The sequence below is a fragment of the Pristiophorus japonicus genome, chromosome 11 (assembly GCF_044704955.1).
Source record: "Pristiophorus japonicus isolate sPriJap1 chromosome 11, sPriJap1.hap1, whole genome shotgun sequence".
In the NCBI taxonomy this organism is placed as follows: domain Eukaryota; kingdom Metazoa; phylum Chordata; class Chondrichthyes; family Pristiophoridae; genus Pristiophorus; species Pristiophorus japonicus.
The window spans coordinates 67067696-67082324 of record NC_091987.1 but is presented as its reverse complement, the minus strand read 5'-3'; positions in this window follow the sequence as shown (position 1 = coordinate 67082324).

The window sequence follows — 14629 nt, the reverse complement described above, 5'->3', positions numbered from 1 at the left end:
GGTGCCCCCATGATGATGAAAGTCAAGATAAATAGCATTCCTGTTTCCATGGAGCTGGACACGGGGGCGAGTCAGTCATTTATGAGCCAGAAGGCATTTGAGAGGCTGTGGGGCAACAAAGAACAAAGACCCAAGCTGATCCCGATTCAGACAAAGCTGTGCACTTACACCAAGGAACTGATCCCAGTTATTGGCAGTGTGAATGTAAAAGTATCCTATGATGGAGAGATACACGAATTGCCACTGTGGGTTGTACCAGGCGACGAGCCAACATTGCTTGGCAGAAGCTGAATGGGGAAGATTCGGTGGAACTGGGAAGACGTCAAAGTATTAGCGTCAGTGGACAATGCTTCCTGTACTCAGGTGTTGAGCAAGTTCCCATCCTTATTTGAACCAGGCATCGGCAACTTGACAGGCACCAAAGTGCAGATCCTCTTGGTCCTCGAGACACGGCCTGTTCATCACAAGGCTCGAGCGGTCCCTTACATGATGAGGGAGAAAGTGGAGATCGAATTGGACAGACTTCAACGCAAGGGTATCATATCACCAGTCGAATTCAACGAGTGGGCAAGCCCGATTGTTCCGATACTAAAGAGCGATGGCACGGTCAGAATCTACGACGACTACAAGGTAACGATCAACCGAGTTTCATTACAGGAGCAGTACCCGCTACCCAAAGCTGATGATCTCTTTGCGACATTAGCAGGGGGAAAGGTGTTCACCAAGCTGGATCTAACCTCCGCTTACGTGACCCAGGAGCTGGCTGAGTCGTCGAAAAATTAACATAGAAACATAGAAAATAGGTGCAGGAGTAGGCCATTTGGCCCCTCGAGCCTGCACCACCATTCAATAAGATCATGGCTGAGTATCCCTTTCCTGCTTTCTCTCCATACCCCTTGATCCCTTTAGCCGTAAGGGCCATATCTAACTCCCTCTTGAATATATCCAATGAACTGGCATCAACAACTCTCTGTGGTAGGGAATTCCACAGGCTAACAACTCTGAGTGAAGAAGTTTCTCCTCATCTCAGTCCTAAATGACCTATCCCTTATCCTAAGACATGCATTAACACACACAGGGGACTGTTTTTGTAACACAGGTGCCCGTTCGGGATCCGCTCGGCTGCAGCCATCTTCCAAAGGAACATGGATAGTCTGTTGAAATCGGTTCCATGCACTGTTGTATTTCAGGATGATATCCTAATCACTGGTCGCGACACCACTGAACACCTGCACAACCTGCAAGAGGTTTTAAGTTAACTAAACAGAGTCGGACTCCGGCTGAAACGATCCAAGTGTGTCTTCCTGGCGCCAGAGGTAGAATCCCTGGGGAGGAAGCTTGCGGCAGACGGCATCAGGCCCACGGACTCGAAGACAGAGGCCATCAAGAATGTACCCAGACCACGAAATGTATCGGAGCTGCGCTCATTCCTGGGACTCCTCAATTATTTTGGTAACTTTCTTCCAGGGTTGAGCACCTTGCTCAAACCGTTGCACAAGTTGCTATGCAAGTGAGACGATTGGGTTTGGGGTCAAAATCAAGAGGCTGCCTTCAAAAAGGCCCGAAACTTGCTGTGTTCAATCAAGTTGCTTGTATTGTATGACCCAGGTAAATGTCTAGTTTTAGCATGTGAAGTGTCGACGTACGGTGTCGGGTATGTTTTACAGTATGCAAATGTAGCGGGCAAACTCGAACTGGTTGCATATGCGTCGAGAAGTCTATCCAAGGCCGAAAGAGCCTACAGTGGTCAAGAAGGAGGTTTTGGCCTGTGTCTATGGGGTAAAAAAAAATGCACCAGTATTTGTTCGGACTCAGGTTTGAGTTAGAAACCGACCACAAGCCCCTAATCTCACTGTTTTCGGAAAGCAAAGGCATAAACACCAATGCTTCGTCGCGAATGCAAAGATGGGCACTAACATGGTCGGCCTACGATTATACGATCCGCCACAGGCCAGGCACTGCGAACTGCGCTGATGCCCTCAGCCGGCTACCGTTGCCCACCACTGGGGTGAAAATGGTGCAGCCCGCAGACCTGTGCCTGGTCATAGACATCTTCAAAAGTGAATAGTCACCCGTAACGGCCTGCCAGATCAGGACCTGGACCAACCAGGACCCTGTGTTATCTCTTGTAAAAAGTTGCGTCCTCAATGGGGGCTGGTCAGCGGTCCCAAGAGAGATGCAAGATGAGATAAAGCCGTTTCACCGTTGTAAAGACGAAATATCCATCCAATCGGATTGCCTCTTATGGCGCAACCACGTCGTCCTGCCAAAAAAAGGCAGGGCAACCTTCATACGCGACCTACACAATGTCCACCCAGGCATAGTCATGATGAAGGCTATCGCCAGGTCCCACGTCTGGTGGCCTGGCATTGACTCGGACTTGGAGTCGTATGTGCGCCAGTGTAACACTTGCTCACAATTGAGCACTGCCCCCAGGGAGGCTCCACTTAGTCTTTGGTCCTGGCCCTCAAAACAATGGTCCAGGATCCATGTAGATTTTGCGGGCCTCTTTCTAGGAAAAGTGTTCTTTGTTGTAGTAGACGCCTACTCTAAGTGGATCGAATGTGTAATAATGGCATCCAGCATGTCCACCACCACCATTGAAAGCATCAGGGCCATGTTCACCACCCATGACTTGCCCGACATTCTGGTCAGCGACAATGGTCCGTGTTTCACCAGTTCGGAATTCAATGAATTCGTGACCCACAATGGCATCAAGCATGAGAGGTCTGCCCCGTTCAAGCCCGCATCCAACGGCCAAGCGGAGCGGGCAGTCCAAACCATAAAGCAGAGCTTGAAATGCTTCATGGAAGGCTCCTTACAAATCCGCCTATCCCGGGTGCTGATCAATTACAGAACACGATCCCACTCGCTTACCAGAGTCCCCCCTGTGGAGTTACTAATGAAACGTACACTCAAAACTAGGCTCTTCTTAGTCCACCCTGACCTCAACGATCAGGTGGAAACCAGGCGTTATCGGCAAAACATGTACCATGATCACACAGCTGTATCACGCGACATCACTGTAAACGACTCGGTGTTTATGCTGAATCACGGTCATGGCTCCAAATGGGTCGCTGGCACTGCTTTAACCAAGGAAGGGAATAGAGTGTTTGTTGTCAAACTGTTTAACGGACAAACGTGCAGAAAGCATTTGGACCAGACCAAATTGCAATTTACAGGTAACCAGGAACTACCGGGAGAGGACCTTACCTTCAGCGATCCACCTACATACACCCAATCAGCAACAGACCTAGCTGCCAACCACGAGGATGATCCCACCATCACCAACAGTCCAGTCAGACCAGTCAGGCAAGACAGCAGTGGCCTGAGCAACTCACACATGCAAGAAGTGACATTCAGACATTCAACCAGGGAGCGCAGAGTTCCAGGTCGGCTCAACCTGTAACTAACTCGCATCAAAGACTTTGGGGGGGAATGTTGTCATATATGTATACTCTGTGTATATACTGTGCTGGTACCACTAGAGGGTACAACTGTGGGAGACCCAGGCAGGAGCTGTATAAAAGGCTGGTTACCAAGCTGTGGAGCACTCTGCAGTCACAATAAAAAGACTAAGATCACAGCAGTTCAAGCACAGCACTAGGCCTCGTGGAGTTATTCTACAGATAAGTAGAGACATATTAACCAGCGTCCGGATATAAAAGGGGTCAGAGGGTCTAGTAAGAAGGAGGAACTGAGGGAAATCCTTATTAGTCGGGAAATTGTGTTGGGGAAATTGATGGGATTGAAGGCCGATAAATCCCCAGGGCCTGATGGTCTGCATCCCAGAGTACTTAAGAAGGTAGCCTTGGAAATAGCGGATGCATTGACAGTCATTTTCCAACATTCCATAGACTCTGGATCAGTTCCTATGGAGTGGAGGGTAGCCAATGTAACCCCACTTTTTAAAAAAGGAGGGAGAGAGAGAAAACAGGGAATTATAGACCGGTCAGCCTGACATCGGTAGTAGGTAAAATGATGGAATCAATTATTAAGGATGCCATAGCAGCGCATTTGGAAAGAGGTGACATGATAGGTCCAAGTCAGCATGGATTTGTGAAAGGGAAATCATGCTTGACAAATCTTCTGGAATTTTTTGAGGATGTTTCCAGTAAAGTGGACAAGGGAGAACCAGTTGATGTGGTGTATTTGGACTTTCAGAAGGCTTTCGACAAGGTCCCACACAAGAGATTAATGTGCAAAGTTAAAGCACATGGGATTGGGGGTAGTGTGCTGACGTGGATTGAGAACTGGTTGGCAGACAGGAAGCAAAGAGTAGGAGTAAATGGGTACTTTTCAGAATGGCAGGCAGTGACTAGTCGGGTACCGCAAGGTTCTGTGCTGGGGCCCCAGCTGTTTACATTGTACATTAATGATTTAGATGAGGGGATTAAATGTAGTATCTCCAAATTTGCGGATGACACTAAGTTGGGTGGCAGTGTGAGCTGCGAAGCGGATGCTATGAGGCTGCAGAGTGACTTGGATAGGTTAGGTGAGTGGGCAAATGCATGGCAGATGAAGTATAATGTGGATAAATGTGAGGTTATCCACTTTGGTGGTAAAAACAGAGAGACAGACTATTATCTGAATGGTGACAGATTAGGAAAAGGGGAGGTGCAACGAGACCTGGGTGTCATGGTACATCAGTCATTGAAGGTTGGCATGCAGGTACAGCAGGCGGTTAAGAAAGCAAATGGCATGTTGGCCTTCATAACGAGAGGATTTGAGTACAGAGGCAGGGAGGTGTTACTGCAGTTGTACAGGGCCTTGGTGAGGCCACACCTGGAGTATTGTGCACAGTTTTGGTCTCCTAACTTGAGGAAGGACATTCTTGCTATTGAGAGAGTGCAGCGAAGGTTCACCAGACTGATTCCTGGGATGACGGGACTGACATATCAAAAAAGACTGGATCAACTGGGCTTGTATTCACTGAAGTTGAGAAGAAACGTTTAAAATTCTGATGGGTTTAGACAGGTTAGATGCAGGAAGAATGTTCCCAATGTTGGGGAAGTCCAGAACCAGAGGTCACAGTCTAAGGATAAGCCATTTAGGACCGAAATGAGGAGAAACATCTTCACCCAGAGAGTGGTGAACCTGTGGAATTCTCTACCACAGAAAGTTGTGGAGGCCAATTCACTAAATATATTCAAAAAGAAGTTAGATGTAGTCCTTACTACTAGGGGGATCAAGGGGTTTGGCAAGAAAGCAGGAATGGGGTACTGAAGTTGCATGTTCAGCCATGAACTCATTGAATGGCGGTGCATGCTAGAAGGGCCGAATGGCCTGCTCCTGCACCTATTTTCTATGTTTCTATGTTTCTATGTCTCTGGAGACTGCGTTTCCACAAGGACGCGGTCACAGAGCTGTGCAATCTCCTGCAGCCAAACCTGCAGCCTCAAACAAGTTTGAGGGCAGCTCTGTTCCTCACATCCAAGGTCTCCATCGCCCTCAATTTCTCTGCGACTGGATCTTGTCAAGCTGCAATAGCAGGCATTTTGAACATTTCACAGTTTGCCGCGTATAACTCCATCCGTTGGGTGACAGATGCTCTGTATAAGAGGAGGGAGCAGGGAGAAGCAATTGGAGCGACAGACCGGATTCGTCAGGATTGTGGGCTTCCTCGGGTTCAGGGCGCCATAGACTGCAGCACGTCGTATTGAGGGCACCACAGAACAATCCCGAGATCTTCTGTAACTGCAAGGGATTCCACTCCCTCAATGTCCAGCTGGTGTGTGACCACAACCGCAAAATCATGGCAGTTGATGCCCGGTATCCTGGCAGCAGCCACAGTGCCTTCATCCTGTGGCCGACCGGTGTGCCAGGCGTGTTTGCAGACCCAAGCCAAGATTGCGGCTGGCACCTTGGAGACAAGGGCCACCCACTCTGCTGCTGACTCCCCTTTGCCACCCCAGGACTGCTGCACAGCAATCGTACAGTGACTGTCATTCAGCCACCAGGTGCATCATTGAGCAGACCATCTGAATCCTTAAACACAGGTTCCGTTGCCTGGATCGTTCAGGAGGAATATTGCAGTATTCGCCTGAGCGGCTGTCCCTATTTGTGGTGGGCTGCTGCATGCTTCACAACCTGTCAATCATGAGGGCACAGCCATTGGAGGACCAGGCAGCAGTACCACCTGAGGAGGTGCAGGAGCATGATGTGCAGGAGGAGGAGGAGGAGGAGGACCAGGATGTGGGTCATCGGCCACGCAGGAGGCAGCGTCGCCATCCCGACCCTGCAAGGGAAGTCCGAAACCGTGTCATTGCTGCTCATTTCCGGTGAGTTCATCCGTACTTTACCCTTCATCTGTGCATCTCCATGGGCAAACCAATGAGCTCTTTCACACGTCATTCTCCACAGTGAAATGAGAGATCTGCACAGATATTCAAACCCAAAATAAAGATTTATTACACAAGAAATAATGGATGTGCAAAACATACACATTATCAGCTCTCACCCTTGTGCATTTTTTTATAACCTCCCCTTACGCATACCTTACGCATTCTTAAACTACGCCGCAGTGTCTCCCATGTGGTTGCATCATGGATCTGGGAAGGCTGTTGTGTTTCATGTGTAGAAACTACAAATGTCCTTCTAGGACGCAATCGACCAGCTCTGGTCCTGGAAGGGCCGGCTACAGAGTAGGCCGCATCCTCCTCAGCGCCTTCAGTCGGAATTGGCTGGGATGAATCCATGCTTGGCAGCAATGGCAGAGTGGCAGGTCCCGGCTCAGGACTACTGTGATCCTGAGAGAGCACATCAGGTTCCTGGCCCAATGAGCCTGCACCACTCCCCAGGGGCAACACCTCACCACCCACACCAATCTGCTGGAGCACAGGTCGGTGGGGTGGCGTGACACCGGAAGGTCCCCGGTGGACCCAGCCGCGATGGCAGCAGTCGGATCTCGGGTGGCATCCAACGGAGACTGTGTGAGAGCAGATACAGTCTCGATGCCACCAGAGACGACAGTAGTCAGATGCTCCGTGACCTGTTGCTGAGAGTGCATGAGAGCATTCTGAGCTTCCAGGGCAGCGGCAATCTTCTCCAAAGCAACACTCAGACTTGTGCCTGTGTTGTAATGGCAGCTGCCACATCGCCCACGACGCACAGCATCACAGCTGGATCCACACGATCATTCTGGCAGTAAACTATCTTCTGCACACTGGCAATGATGGGCTCCATGGTGTGTGTAGAGCTGTCCACAATGCAGGAGGCAGACTCCTCCAAGTTCCTGACCATTTGCAACAGCCTGTCCGGCACCCTGGCCACTGCCGCCAACATCTGGGAATGCATGGCCTCCAGCCTTCTTTCACAAGCCCCAATATCGATGGACTCGTCTGAGTCCGCTGCAGCAGAATTCCGGTGCAGACTCGGCCCCCGGAGAAATTGTACCCGACGTTGCCTTTGCCCTTGACCATACTGCAGCCCGCTAGGCCCCGGTGCATCACCCAGTGCTGACCCCTCTGCTAAATCTAACTGTCCCGACCGATTACTCCCGGTACCTGAGCTGGCGCATGCGAGTGTAGGAAGCAGTGACGAGGTGCTCTTCCTCACCCTCATCGGACATGCCAGCAATATCTGCAATTAATCTCAGTATTAATTCCGTGCGGAAAGTAATGCTGGACGATATTATGGGTGTTGATTTCGCCCATTCTGGTGATTCGGCCCAAAAAAAGTGGACAGGCGGTATTACTTTTGTGTAGATCCCCGACACCTCCACAGCTATCTCTCTCCATGCATTCACAACAACGGCGCAACTGAGCCTTCCTGTGACCGGATACAGTACTCGCCTCCTTCCCTCCACAGCTTGCACCAGGGTCTCAAGTTCAACATCCGAGAAGCGGCTGGCCCCCCCCCGCCTAAACCTCTTGCATTAGCCATTCCTTCGCAAGCAACACAGACAAACTCAGTGCTCAGGGCCTAGCTGCAAAACCTGCCCTTTAAGAAGGCCAGGGAGCAGCTGCCTTGTTATCAGTAAATGGGCATCAGCTGAATTTCACGGCCTAATTGGCCACTCCGCCCCCACACTGCTGCAAAAAGCCCATTCCCGCCACCAACACCGCACCACTCCACTCCTTTTTTTCAGCAACATTGCTGAATTTCCCTCTGATGGTAATGCACGGCAAAAAGCAGTAGATGCGCCTCGTTTTGGGCGGTGGGCAATTACGGCCCCTATAGCTATAATGTACTATACCTAATGGGGCACTCAAAACTGTTTGTACGCTAAGGAATTCCCACTAAACTACTGACCACCCAACTTCCCTTCCTGGCCCTCATGCTAGTTGACATTGGAAATAATTCCCTCTCCTCAGGTACTGCCGTCCTCCCTTTCAAAGCCCCCATCATCACTCCCAGCTGTAAAATAAAATCCACCACCGACCCCTCTGTCCTAGCAAATTTGCACTCCATCTCCAAACATCCTTTCCTCTCCAAAATCCGAGAACATGTTGACGCCTTCCAAAATCTTTGCTGCAACTCCATGTTTGAATTTCTCAAATCAAGTTTCTGCCCCTGCTACAGCACTGAAACAGCCTTAGTCACAAATTACATCCTCTGTGACTATGACCGTGGCACACTACCCCTACTCATCTTTCTTAACCTCCCTTTCCTACTGTGATTACACCATCCTCTTCCAATGCCTCCTCTCCATGGTCCAGATCAGTTGCACTGCCCTAGCTGGAATTCACTCTTACTGATCTAATTGCAGCCAGAACATCTCCGGCAAAGGCTCATCATCCTGTCGCTGCACCATTACCTCCAAAGATCTACCCATGCTCCCTTTCCTCTTCATCATCTACGTGCTGCTCCTTGTCAACATCATCCGAAGATATGTGGTCAGTTTCCACATGTACGCCAACAAGATGCAGCTCTACCTCTCCACCACTTTTCGCGAATTCTCCATTGTTTAACCTTGCAGCTCACCCTATATCCTCTCCATCAAAAAGACTGCCCATTTCCACCTGTGTAACATTCCCTGGTTCTGTCAGTGTCTCAGCTATCTGCAGCTAAATCACTCATCCATGTCTTTGTTACCTACTAACTTGACAATTCCAATGCTTTCCTGGCCAATCTCCCATCCTCCATAAACTTCAACTCATCCAAAACTCTGTTGCCTGTATCTTATCCTGCACCAAGCCTGCTCACCCAAAACTCCTATTCTCAGCTCCTAATTGCTCAATATGGTCAATTATAAATTCTTATCATCGTATTTAAATCGCTTCATGAACATACGGTTCCTATCTCTGTAACTCGCTCCAACCCTACAACCTTCAGGAACAGAGTTTCTCCCATTCTGGCCTCTGGCATATCCCTCACTCCCTTTACCCCACCACCATTAACATCTGTGCCTTCAGCTTTCTATGCCTTTTGTTCTAGAATTCTCTCCCTAAATCTCTCTAGCTCCCTCTCCTACTTTAAGTCCCTCCTTAATACCCACCTCTTTAACCTAGCTTTTAGTCACCCTTCTAATATCTCCTTCGTTCATGCGACATCGATTTTTGTCTGATTATGCTTCTGTGCAATGCCAGGTGTTTTTCTACATTAAAGGCATCGTATGGCTGAAAGTTGTCATTGAATGAGTGAGTGAGCAAATTTCTTTGTGGGCACAAGATTAGGTGCAACTTGAGTGGCTCATTTCAGCGCCAGCTACAAAGTTAGCCTTGGACCAATTTGGGCATGCATGTGTATATGTGGCGGAGTTGAAAGGTTACCTAAGTGTTTTCCAGGAGACTCTGAATGTTGCAGATGAAACCATGACCTCCCACACAGTTGCAACATCTGTGTATGACTCTCCAGGAGGGAAACTCTACTTGGCAGCATTTCTTCTAGTCGCACTTCTAGCGGAGCATCTTTAAAAAGAGCAGTGCGACTCACATATCTTCTTTCTTCCATGATTTCGTTTTGGAAGGTGCAGTTTATTTTAACACAGGGTGCTTTTCTTTAAGTGAGAACTGTAGCCCTTTAAGAAATGTTTCATCACCGTGCATTATAGTGTGCTCTGTACAACTGGGTCAATCAGTGCAGAAATATATATATTTTTTTATTAATAAGTTTCGTTTTCAATATTTGACGAGGTCACCCTTTAAGAAACAATGCAGTCCTATTTCATCTGCAATCCCGTCCCATTGACTCTATGCTAGAACCAAAAGTTACCCTTCCGTGCCACCGTTTCAAATTCAAAGCAGTTATTTCTACTAAATTCCGAGGTTAAAGTATTCAGCTAATCTGAATTTGACCTGCAAACCACTTGAACCATGATCACCTAGTGTATTATGACTGGTCATGTGATTAACCTTATGATTGCGTCCATTAATACATTAAGTTGTAAACTTCCAACTAATACTTTAATCCTGTTTTCACCTGTTCAACAAGATTTCAGCTCTCTAAATTTTGTCTGCTTCTCCTTGTATTCATCTTACACTCTAATTCTACTTGTATTTAGATACAAATATTGATATCATTATTGTACATTTTGCTAGCAAACAGGAGGCTGAAGCGTACCTGTGTGCAATGGGTAGTGATGCAGTGTACTGTAGGGCACACACCATAGTTCAATACAGTTCTGTAATCAGACTTAGAAGCTTTAGGGAAAATGTTGTGAGGCCCTGTCAGCGGGGCCTTACAAGCAGTCAGCACATATTGGATAATGGTGGGTGGCGCCCGTGATTTTTTATCCATTGATTTAAATGGATGGAAAATAGGAGACAGTGCTTCTGCAGTTTTCTGCAGTTTTCCAATATGCACCAGTGCAGGACCCCACTGGCAGTACGGGGATCGTGGAGGAGAATTCGCCCCTGTACGCCTACAGTCATTTTCATATCCTGTCCCATCGTATTGCGGTGTCGGCACAGTTGGGTGAATTGGCACTGCCTGTGACGGGTGCCACAACAGTGAAAGTAGTTTGTGTTTTATTTTCGTTGTTTTGCTCCTTGAAAAAAACCTGGGGGAGCGAAACCTGACTCCCAGATGGACTAGCAATGGAACCTGTTTCTTAAAGGTTTAGTTGTAATTTATGCAGGATTGCTGGCACTGTGGCGATTTATACACCGGAGCTCTACGAATGTGCAGGTAGTTATGTATCTGTGTTAAGGGAGTATCTGCAATGGTCTGCTGTTTAATCTCAGTGAATTATGAATTTCCATTTTAACGACGGTAAAACTGCTGGTCTGCATTCCGAGAAAATAATCCCATCAAGACCTATTTTTAAAATGCTCTCAGTTGCGAAAGCAGCTTTAATGCACAAAGGGTTACCCGCATGACTCGGTGGAAAATGTATGGTTCACTGGTTAGTTGTCCTCAGGGTGTGTTTGCGACATTGAAAGGCTGAAATAGTTTGGCTAGCACTGCTTGCTCAGTCCAAAAATTACTTTTAGTGCTAATAACGTGTCATCCCAATTCAGCATTAGCCCACCAACAGAGAGCCATCACGTCACATTAGATTATGGCATGTTTATAGTAATTATGGTAATAAAAGGCTATAATTATTAAACTGGAGATTTCATTATGTGATAGACATTGTACAAAGTTGCATATACACTGCTTGTCAAGGAAATGTTTTCGCAGCTGGATAAAATTTCCATTATTTCTTGCATTCAGGTTGGGGCAGTGCAGGTGAGCATTGTGAACCCTTTCATTACCGAGCGTCCCCAGCAGTGTTCAAACAGTGCTTGATTTTTTTAATTCTAGAAAAGTGCAATGGTTTCTTGCTGTGTCATAAAACTATACTGGAAAGGTAGATGTGAAAAATCAGAATGAGGGAATCGTATAGTATCACAAAACAATTCTAAACTCACAGCAATGGCCAATAACAACCCAGATTGCGAGGTCTGCATTAGGACCAGTATAAACCATACCCCCCACTCAAGGGTAAGACACATATTGGTGCCTGTTTTCAGACACAAACACCTGACAACAAGTACTGGCAGCAAACACCACCTGGGTTCTTCTCTGCCACAAAAATCCATCTCGTCCTGCCACTTGCCAATTGTAATCAACAGATCTATAAATAAAATATTCCGATTTTTAAAATAATTTCCACAGGTGGACATCTCTAATGGTTCAGTTATTGAAACAAAATGGCAGCTGAAAAACCTTCAGAAAGAATTTTGAGTGGTCATGTTAAAGGTTAATACTGGAAATTCTATTAAAATCGCTTACTGGTATCACATTGAAACATCACAGGTGAAGAATCATAATCATCTATGGACATTTTAATATGAGAATCAGTCTTTATGGTAGATGACACTAACAATATCCCAACAATGGATAGTCAAGGGGCTATGGGGCGGGAGGAAGTTAACACAATCACTATCACTAAGGAGGTGGTACTCGGTAAGATAATGGGACGAAAGGCGGATAAATCCCGTGGACCTGATGGTTTGCATCCTAGGGTCTTAAGAGAAGTAGCAGCAGGAATAGTGGATGCATTAGTTGTAATTTACCAACATTCCCTGGATTCTGGAGAGGTCCCAGCAAATTGGAAAGCCGCAAATGTAATACCCCTATTTAAAAAAGGAGGCAGACAAAAAGCAGGAAACTATAGACCAGTTAGCCTAACATCTGTGGTTGGGAAAATGTTGGAGTCCATTATTAAAGAGGAAGTAGCAGGACAGTTGGAAAAACATAATTCAGTCAGGCAGAGTCAGCATGGATTTATGAAGGGGAAGTCATGTTTGACAAATTTGCTGGAATTCTTTGAGGATGTAACGAACAGGGTAGATAAAGGGGAACCAGTGTATTTGGACTTCCAGAAGGCATTTGACAAGGTGCCACATAAAAGGTTACTGCACAAGATAAAAGTTCACAGGATTGGGGATAATATATTATCATGGATAGAGGATTGGCTAACTAACAGAAAACAGAGAGTCGGGATAAATGGTTCATTCTCTGGTTGGCAATCAGTAACTAGTGGGATGCCGCAGGAATCAGTGCTGGGACCCCAACTATTTACAATCTATATTGATGACTTGGAAGAAGGGACCGAGTGTAACGTTGCCAAATTTGCTGACGATATAAAGATGGGAGGAAAAGCAATGTGTGAGGAGGACACAAAAAATCTGTAAAAGGACATAGACAGGCTAAGTGAGTGGGCAAAAATGTGGCAGATGGAGTATAATGTTGGAAAGAGTGAAGTCATGCACTTTGGCAGAAAAAAAATCAAAGAGCAAGTTATTATTTAAATGGAGAAAAATTGCAAAGAGCTGCAGTACAGCGGGACCTGGGGGTACTTGTGCATGAAACACAACAGGTTAGTATGCAGGTACAGCAAGTGATCAGGGAGGCCAATGGAATCTTGGCCTATATTGCAAAAGGGATGGAGTATAAAAGCAAGGAAATCTTGCTGCAGTTATACAGGGTATTGGTGAGGCCACACCTGGAATACTGCGTACAGTTTTGGTTTCCATATTTACGAAAGGATATACTTGCTTTGGAGGCAGTTCAGAGAAGGTTCATAAGGTTGATTCCGGAGATGAGGGGTTGACTTATGAGGAAAGGTTGAGTAGGTTGGGCCTCTACTCATTGGAATTCAGAAGAAGAGAGGTGATCTTATTGAAATGTATTATGAGGGGGCTTGACAAGGTGGATGCAGAGAGGATGTTTCCACTGAAGGGAGAGACTCGAACTAGAGGGCACAATCTTAGAATAAGGGGCCACCCATTTAAAAGAGAGATGAGGAGAAATTTATTCTCTCAGAGGGTTGTGAATCTGTGGAATTCGCTGCCTCAGAGAGCTGTGGAAGCTGGGACATTGAATAAATTTAAGACAGAGATAGACAGTTTCTTAACTGATAAGGGGTTATGGGGAGCAGGCAGGGAAGTGGACCTGAGTCCATGATCAGATCAGCGATGATCGTATTAAATGGTGGAGCAGGCTCAAGGGGCCGTATGGCCTACTCCTGTTCCTATTTCTTATGTTCTTGTGTTCGACATCCCCATCGATACCTGGGAGTCCCTGACCCAAGACCAACCTAAGTGGAGGAAATGCATCCGAGAGGGCGCTGAGCACCCTGAGTCTCATCGCCGAGAGCATGCAGCAATCAAGCTCAGCCAGCGGAAAGAGCGTGCGGCAAACCAGTCCCACCCACCCCTTCCCTCAATGACTATCTGTCCCACCTGTGACAGAGTCTGTGGCTCTCGTATTGGACTGTACAGCCACCAAAGAACTCACTTCAGGAGTGGAAGCAAGTCTTCCTCGATTCCGAGGGACTGCCGATGATGATGATGTTCTTAATCCATTTGATGTTTCGTCCGAATGTTTACGAAACATTTTTCAGTGGAAAGTGCAACCCACAAACTGATTTTAAATTATTATAGATTGTTAAGACAATATCTTTGTTATCAATAATTTATTCCTAACACTTTATTCAATCATTCCGGAACACATTTTTTTTACAAAATAATAAAATATGCCTTTATATTCTTCATTATAAATGCTACCTTGCTGCTAGAACAGAAGCTGGGGATTAAAATACTCTGGAACGTTCAATTGTACTGACAAAAAGATGGGGTGTCTAAATAAATCAAATCGATTCACATTTTGGAAGGCAACTAGTGAAGTCAATAGGCTGTAGTTTTTTTTACCATAGACAGAAAATAGCCATTTTCCAGTAGTAGGGAATAAATTAACT